The following is an 8,266-nucleotide window of genomic DNA, read 5'->3' on the forward strand; positions in this document are numbered from 1 at the left end:
AAGTAGGTTTTGCTTTTACAAATATGTTTATGTGGGAGAGGAGTGAGATGTGCACTTTCACCAATATTAAGGCACATATAAGTAGGCCTTAGGTGGTTATTGAAGGTATGACAATTTATTTGAAGAGTGCACCCTTGAAATCCTTTGTATATTATATCCTATTTCATTTATTTGTTCAGGTAATTGCAACTGGTTAGAAAAAGACAGTATCCACACATGAATATGATCAATCATCTTCTGGTTTCCAGGCTTACACCTGTGTGTAAAGTGACCATACTCTGTAAAGAATAATTGCCCAATGCATTTCACCTTTTCTCTGATAGTAGATATAATCCAATTGCAAACAGCCTTATATATGATCATCATGAATAAATGTTATACATCATAGCATGTGCCCTATTTGCGTTCTACATCATTAATGTGTATCTCCATTGGCTTTTATTTGTAATTTCATGTCACAATTTGTTAGGGCCGCACCCTTGATTTTCTACTACAGCACTAGAAAAAAATAATCGAATCTCAATTGGTCTCTTCCTGTAGTCGTCATCTGCATTGATCCAACCTCCTTTCTGGTGTTTGGACAGTATATAAACAGACAGAATCTCTCTCTCTCTCTGAGCTACCTAGTAACATCATAATAACCAATACGTGGACCTCAAATGGGGAGGGCTTACAGCTGAGATTGACTTGTGTTTCAATGGCAGCCGGAGAGAGAGATGTGCTGCCATAAGGAGACCCCTGTTGATCCGTGTAGTCTACGCTACATGATGGTAAGTCAGACTTTTTCAATTTCACATGTTAGACAGGTAAATCTATTTAAAACGGGTTGTTAAGAACATTTCGTCGACGTGGTCATTGTAGAGATATATTTTGATGTTCACACAATTATGGTTTAAGGGTACAGGACGTGTCCCAAAGAAGAAAACGGTCAGTGTGCGAAAACAGTAACGTTAAATCGTGATCTATCATTGACCAATTAAGAGTAGACTCCATATTTACAGGAGTGATTCTGAAATATATTGTAATTCTCTCGTTCGTCTGCCGCGATATAGCTCGAGCCTCGAGAAAAATATTCCCTCACCGGTTGCTGTTTTTTTTTTTTTAAGAACAAATCGCAAAATGTTTTGTGCAGCCGTTAACTTTCAGTAGCCTATTTACGTAGTTTATCTTCATTTACGTTGAATATCCCAAAAAATTTAATCAGCTTTAGATGGGAAACTTTCGTGCAACAGGTGGCAGGTTTTTCCCGGGCCGGAGTAGGGAAAGGCGAGTCTGATGCTGAGGATGGGAGATAGATGAAGTAGGGCGTCATTCAGCCCGAGACGCCGGACAGCTCCTACGTTCACAATGTCTATTCGCCTATTTATGTGGGTCAATCAATACAAAGGTTGTTTCTTTTAAATTCGCCACCAGATTTTAAATGTATTTGTTGGTCCTGTTAACAACTACATCACACCATGTAATTTTATAATTAGTAGGCTATTGCCTCAGAATATATACACAATACCCTTAATTCATCTGGACATTTTTTTTTATTGAAATCACTATTTACTTTCAAGTGTAAAGGTTCATGAAATTCATGTCAAAAAGAGCATATGTTTATGTTTCATTTTACTTTTGAATGTAATTTTCACTCTAAAATGTTATTGCCAACAGAAAATCAAGGCAAGGCAGGTCTTGGCAAATATAACTATGCAAAAGAGGAATTTACTTTTCCACACAAGATGACAAATCTCCTCTAGTCAATCTGTTCTCCTGAGAGAGGGCTTTCTCTGCTCGTGATCCGCCAACCTCTCTACCAACCATGGTTGCCAACAACGACTGTCATGGCCCCTTCCCCCCATCCTTCCCTTCTCTCCCTTTGCTAAACTGTCACCCCCACCCCATCCCCCTCTCCCAGTTGCTCCCAGTCCTGTTGCATAGCTACCAGCTCTACCCGTGAAACACTGGAGATGGAAGACAAAGATTATAGCTGTGTGTGTGCATGTGTTTATGCATGCTAGCATGGCATATGTTGAAAAATAAAAATATAAGATGATGTTAAAGAAAATGAAGTCAAAAGCCAACAACAATCTGATTTATCTGCTGTGGAAGTGCAGTGAAGTTTATTTTTTACTGTCATTAGTGGAGGTGACTGTAGTGTATAGATAATGTACATAATATTTACATTATGAAAACATAGAACCATTTTAATAAATACCTATGTAGATCAGGCATACTAATGAAGGCCATCTCCATTTCTTTAATATTGGAATTTGACTAGAAAAGAAGGCCTCCATGCAGTAGCAGTGCTTTAGCAAATAAGGTTTATTATGAGTGCCATGTTCCCCTCCCCCTATTCTCCTCCACCTCCACTCATCCTGCTCTCCTCCTCTCCTCTCCTCTCCTCTGCCTCTTTGAGAAGAGCTGAAAGGTTGGCATTAGAACAACAAAGGCAGGACGGAATGTCAACAGGCTTCAGAGAGAAATAGGCAGAGAGAACGGAGAGAGATGGGGGGAGAGAGAGAGAGAGAGAGAAAGAGGAAACACAGGAATGAGAAAAGGACAGTGCGAAATCAACCTCTAGCCCCTACCTCCCTTGTCACTTTTAATATCTTCCACTAGAGTTCCACTACAGCTCCCAAATGCAGTGTGAGTATGCATAGGAGAGTGTGGTATTTACATGTTGAGTGCATACTGTATAAATGTGGATGTGCGGAGCGGGAATACAAATGTTAGGTGGGTACATTTGTAAAATGTCAAGTGGAATGTCAGTTTTTACCCTCAGAATCTGTGTCAAGGCTCTGTGCTATCACATTTGTTGTCATTATTCTCTTTCAGCTGAAGCAAGGGATGAAAAAATACCAGACAGATGGATGGATGGATGGATGGAGAGAGCGAACTGGTCCTAGTGCAGTGTGGAAGACTAGTGATTTTGTTGTGATGCTGAGCAATGAGAATAACAACAAGTCCCAGTCTGCCTCTCAGCACAGGGCACTTCCCTACAGTCTGCTGCATACTACTGTGTGTGTGTGTGTGTGTGTGTGTGTGTGTGTGTGTGTGTGTGTGTGTGTGTGTGTGTGTGTGTGTGTGTGTGTGTGTGTGTGTGTGTGTGTGTGTGTGTGTGTGTGTGTGTGTGTGTGTGTGTGTGTGTGTGTGTGTGTGTGTGTGTGTGTGTGTGTGTGTGTGTAATGGCAGCGTAAACATGCATGACTATGAATGCAAATAAAACCATCATGATGTGTAAACTGAAATAACATAGACATTTAATTCAAGACTGGAACATTGATAAAATACAAAACATGTACAAATGGTCACATTCATACAATCAGAAAATGCATTTGAAATTTGGAACCTCATCGCAAACATGCTTTAATCAGTTTCCCAGGCAAGCTGTTAAAAGGGAGAAGCAGCCATTTTCCCCTAGTAATCGCATGTGACTTGCATTTAAAACTGGTACAGTTGAACTAGGGCAGGAGAGTATATGACTCTATGACTACACTTTGTAGATAAAAACACCTCTATAATTGCTTTATCTGACATCAACAGACTTCATCAACATTTGCAGAAAGCCTAGAGCAACTAACACATTACAGATTTTAACCTACAGACAATGTACAGGCAGCATTTATATGACTATGGAGACAAAGGGCATTGGTAATAGATTTGTATAAAATAAGCCATTTTGAAAATGCTCCATTACCAAGCTGGAATACTTCAATAATTTAGCATTCCCCTCTGTGTTCCATTTGACCCAATGAGTCATGAGAACACATAGCCTACGCAGACTTGTGTCTGTTCTATTAATTGTATTCATATGACTGCACAGAGTTAGCGTTGCTGTCGAGCATGTCATCACACACACAACACTTCAGAGGTCTTCACGTTACAGCCCTACTTCAACCTTCCGCTTAGCACCATAGTTTATTGTGCACCTTATTCTCTAGACACAGAATATTGCATGTTAATTAAAGGAATGGGTTATAAGAACCGGTGGCTAGAACTCAAATCCTTTGATGTCCCCACATGTAGCACCTGAAGGGGGCTTAGGAGGGCCTGTTTGAAATCATTAAAGCAGATCTCAATTGCACACTAGTGACCACACATAATGAGATATAGCCACTATGGTCACTCTATGCCCTGATATGCTTTCCATTTAACCACCCACCTCCTCCCTCCAGATAAGTCTGATTGGTCACAACGGGTGCTGCACCTTGGGTAGTGGATAAGGAGCATTCACCACCATTACAATGGAAAGCATTTTGAAGACATGAGAACGCCTCATATACCGTAATTTCCGGACTATAAGCCACAACTTTTTTCCCACACTTTTAACCTCGCGGCTTAAACAATATATGGATTTTTCCCGCTTTACATTTTTTTTGAAAGGAGATGACTTCAGTGGTTTCAGTGCACAGGAGGAGGAAGATAGTGACCAATGACTTTCTTGGTAGGCTACTGTTTACTGCTAATTTTTTATGTTTTGTTACAAGCAGTGTTTCGTTAAACCTATTTATTTTTATTACAAGCCGTGTTTCGTTAAAGCCTATTTATTTTTGTTACAAGCCGTGTTTCGTTAAAGCCTATTTATTTTTGTTACAAGCCGTGTTTCGTTAAAGCCTGTGTAAAGTTAATTTGTTTCAATGTACCGGTAGGCACCTGCGGCTTATAGACACGTGCGGCTTATTTATGTTCAAAATATATATATATTTTTAATTCAGTGGGTGCGGCTTATATTCAGGTGCGCTCAATAGTCCGGAAATTACGGTAGATACAACATCCAACCATAGGTGGAGTTGTGCTTCCTGTGTGGTCACAGTGGTAGGTGGGTTCATTCCATACAACTATGAGGGTTCCCTTAAGTAGGTGAAGCACGTGGCCTGGTAGTTCTAGCTGTCTGAAAGTTGGTGTCTCTGGATCATATGTACTGTGAATGTCTGCGAGCATGGGTTTGAATCTGACCCACTGCTCTAGCACCCTCTTTCCTCTATATTTCTATCCTATCCTATCCTAAAAAAGTTCCCCCTGACCCTTACCCTGCCCCACTCTGTGTAGTAAGGGCTTCATTCACTAGGGGTTTGTGGCTCCTTCAGTATGTGTAGGAGTTCTCAATGAAATGTCTCTGAAGAAGGGGAACCAGTCTCTGCACAGGCAGGCGAGGTAAATGTAGACAGGGCAGAATGACTTCTGGCGGGTGATGAGGTGGAGGGCAGCATCGCTGGCTGGGTAGGCCATCATATTGGTGTGACCTCTGCAGGCGGGATAGTACATGGCAAATTAAAGATGCGCTGCAGGGTAAGACATTAAGGGGACTGTAATGCATGCTACATGCAGGATGTGTTTAAATGTTTTGATCAGGTTTCATCTCAATTGAACTTCCTGGTTTAATAAAGGTTAAATAATAGAATAAGGACACCTTGATAAGACCTACATGATACCTACTGTAATGTTTTCTACTTCATTCTACTTTATCTAAGGCCTACTATAAATGTAGCAGGTATTGTACCTTCATAAATATCCAACTACTGCTACATATGCAGTCAATACAACTCTTGCATGTAAAGTCATGGTGACACTTGAAAATGTTTATTTTACATGGCCAGTCATTCAACATCAGCAGCACAACCACGCACACTCCCCAGTCATAATGCCATTTATTCAGTAGGAAAAGACAAAAGCTCTAGAACACAAAAAAATCTATTGTTGAAAAAAGAACTGTAAATGGATTGTGTGTCTGACCTGATTCTATATGGTGCCAAAGAAAACATTGGCCGCGTAGGGCCCCACGGAGTAGTCATCTTACCTGTGGGGGAGAGAAGGAGAGACAGGTTAAAAAGAAAATTGGTGAGTTCACACAGTATTGACAGTGCTTGTCTGAGTACTTGGTTTTATTCCCCTCTAAAAAATACAGTAGACAGAGTACTAGTGTAGTGTGCATCTGTATAAAACTGCTTCTGTATAAGACTGTATTTGTATAAGACTGTGTGTTGTGTACTCACCCAACAGAGAGGATACTACGATCACAGACCCTGTACTCCAACACTGGCATAGCTGCAGAAGCAATGTTCACGTAGCTGAGGAAATTCACCTTTGGAAAACAGTAACACATTAAAAACTACTATAGCATAGCCTTGTCTCACTTGGCTAGGTGCAAGGCTAAGTACAGCCTAATATTAAGAAAAAAAACAAAGCGGACCTGCATCAGTTCCCTGACGTGCTCCCTGTCTCCGTTCCATATGGCGAATGGGGAGGATCCAATGTGATTCAAAACTATGACGTCAAGACATCCTGCAGGACAAAAAGACAGTCAGAAAATTTAAACTAATGTGCCTTATGAATCTTTAATATAATACAGACAATGACTGAAGTTAATCTAAGTGATCAGTTCTTACCCAGCCATCCTCACCACTCTCTCTGGATCTGAGGCCTGGCACACATCTCCTGTCACATACAGAGCCTTCTGGGCCCCCAGGCTTGTGCTGTTCTCTGCCACCTATAGGACAGAGGGAGCAATGACACACTGGTAAAGAGGCTGTCACCATCTGGTCATAATAGAAAGGACAGATGTACATAGTTAGTCAGACAGACAGATCCACAAACCTTCTGCAAGGCGTGCTCCTTCCTGGCCGTGATGATGATCTGGCCACCCATCTTTGAGTAGTGGTATGCCACCTGCTCTCCTATGCCCGTGCTGGCACCAGTCACCAGCACCCTGGCACCACGAACAGACTCTGAGGGGAGGGACAGACAGACATCAGTCAGTCAGGCTGCTTGGGGTGAGGAAGACAACTGACGAGGGAGGAAGATCATTTTACATTTTAGTCATTTAGCAGACGCTCTTATCCACAGCGACTTACAGGAGCAATTAGGGTGTCACGTGTGCTCCCTCTCCGGCCTCTAGGTCACCAGGCTGCTCGTTAGGGCGCACACCTTTCACCAGCGTTACGCGCATAATGACACTCACTTGGACTCCATCACCTCCTTGACTACCTGCCTTTTATATGTTCCTTCCCCAGTCGCCATTGTTGCTGTTTCATGTCGGTGCGCTGTTTGTGTTTCTTGTTTTGTTCATTTATTTTTTAAACGTATTCACTCCCTGAACTTGCTTCCCGACTCTCAGCGTACATGGTTACATAGGGTTAATTGCTTTGCACCAGGGCACATCGACAGATTTTTCACCTAGTCGGTTCGGGAATTAGAAGATCATCTGATCACAATGGATATGATAGAATGTTGGTGTTTTGAGGTTGAGCATGAATTTGTGTTGAAAGGATCATCATCATCATTACCATAAAGACCCTCACATCAAATTTCCTACATAATTGAAGCCAACATGCACGTCACAAAGAGCTCCATTATATTGTCAAATAATCACAACGGTCAAATCAGTGCATTAAATCTCAATTTACGTGAAATAGAAAAAGGTAAAAATGTATATAAGAATGGAAAATGAAAATGACAACAATTGCCTTAAAAATAAAGAATATACATAAAAGCTCAAAAGGTGTATTCAAAACCTTGAATAATATTTTTGCCTGCCCTTTGACTTGCTACTCAACTGACATGGCTAGCTACTGTTGGAGAACTGGATCAAACGTGTCCTTCCAGAGGACTGCCATCAGGCAAATGCTGAACATGAAAAACTCCACCAAGTTCTGTAAAGGATGGTAGCCTATGTAGGTACTCTGCTGCAAGCCGCAGGAAGAGAGGTTCTCGCTATCCAATGGATGACATCCACTTCTTCAAATGTATAGTAGGTATAGCCTACCGCTTGTCTTCCCTGAATAGGGGAAAGGGGGATACCTAGTCAGTTGTACAACTGAATGCCTTCAACTGAAATGTGTCTTCCACATTTAACCCAACACCTCTGAAGGGCATGGCAGTTCTAAGGGCTCTATTCAATCTTTATCGTGGAAGCGTTACAGATTGCACAAGAGAAATTTAAAGGTAATTTCCAAGTGAGCCGACATACACCGAGTGTATAAACATTATGAACACCTTCCTAATATTGAGTTGCACCCCCTTATGCCTTCGGAACAGACTCAATTCGATGGGCCTTGGACTCGACAAGATGTCGAAAGCATTCCACAGGGATGCTGGACCATGTTGACTACAAGGCTTTCCACAGTGGTGTCAAGTTGGCTGGATGTCTGTTGGGTGGTGGACCATTCTTGATACATACTGTTGAGCGTGAAAAATCCAGCAGCGTTGCAGTTCTTGATACACTCAAACCGGTGCGCTACTACCATGCCCCTTTCAAAGGTACTTAAAACTTTTGTCTTGCCCA

The 8,266-nt window shown here is 41.7% G+C and overlaps 1 pseudogene; it reads right to left on the reverse strand.

The window, feature by feature from the left end:
- Nucleotides 1-5,049: 5,049 nt before the first annotated feature.
- On the reverse strand, nt 5,050-7,002 carry LOC106599933 (hydroxysteroid 11-beta-dehydrogenase 1-like protein; annotated as a pseudogene).
- Nucleotides 7,003-8,266: the final 1,264 nt, after the last annotated feature.

The sequence above is a fragment of the Salmo salar genome, chromosome ssa03 (assembly GCF_905237065.1).
Source record: "Salmo salar chromosome ssa03, Ssal_v3.1, whole genome shotgun sequence".
Classification (NCBI taxonomy): Eukaryota; Metazoa; Chordata; class Actinopteri; order Salmoniformes; family Salmonidae; genus Salmo; species Salmo salar.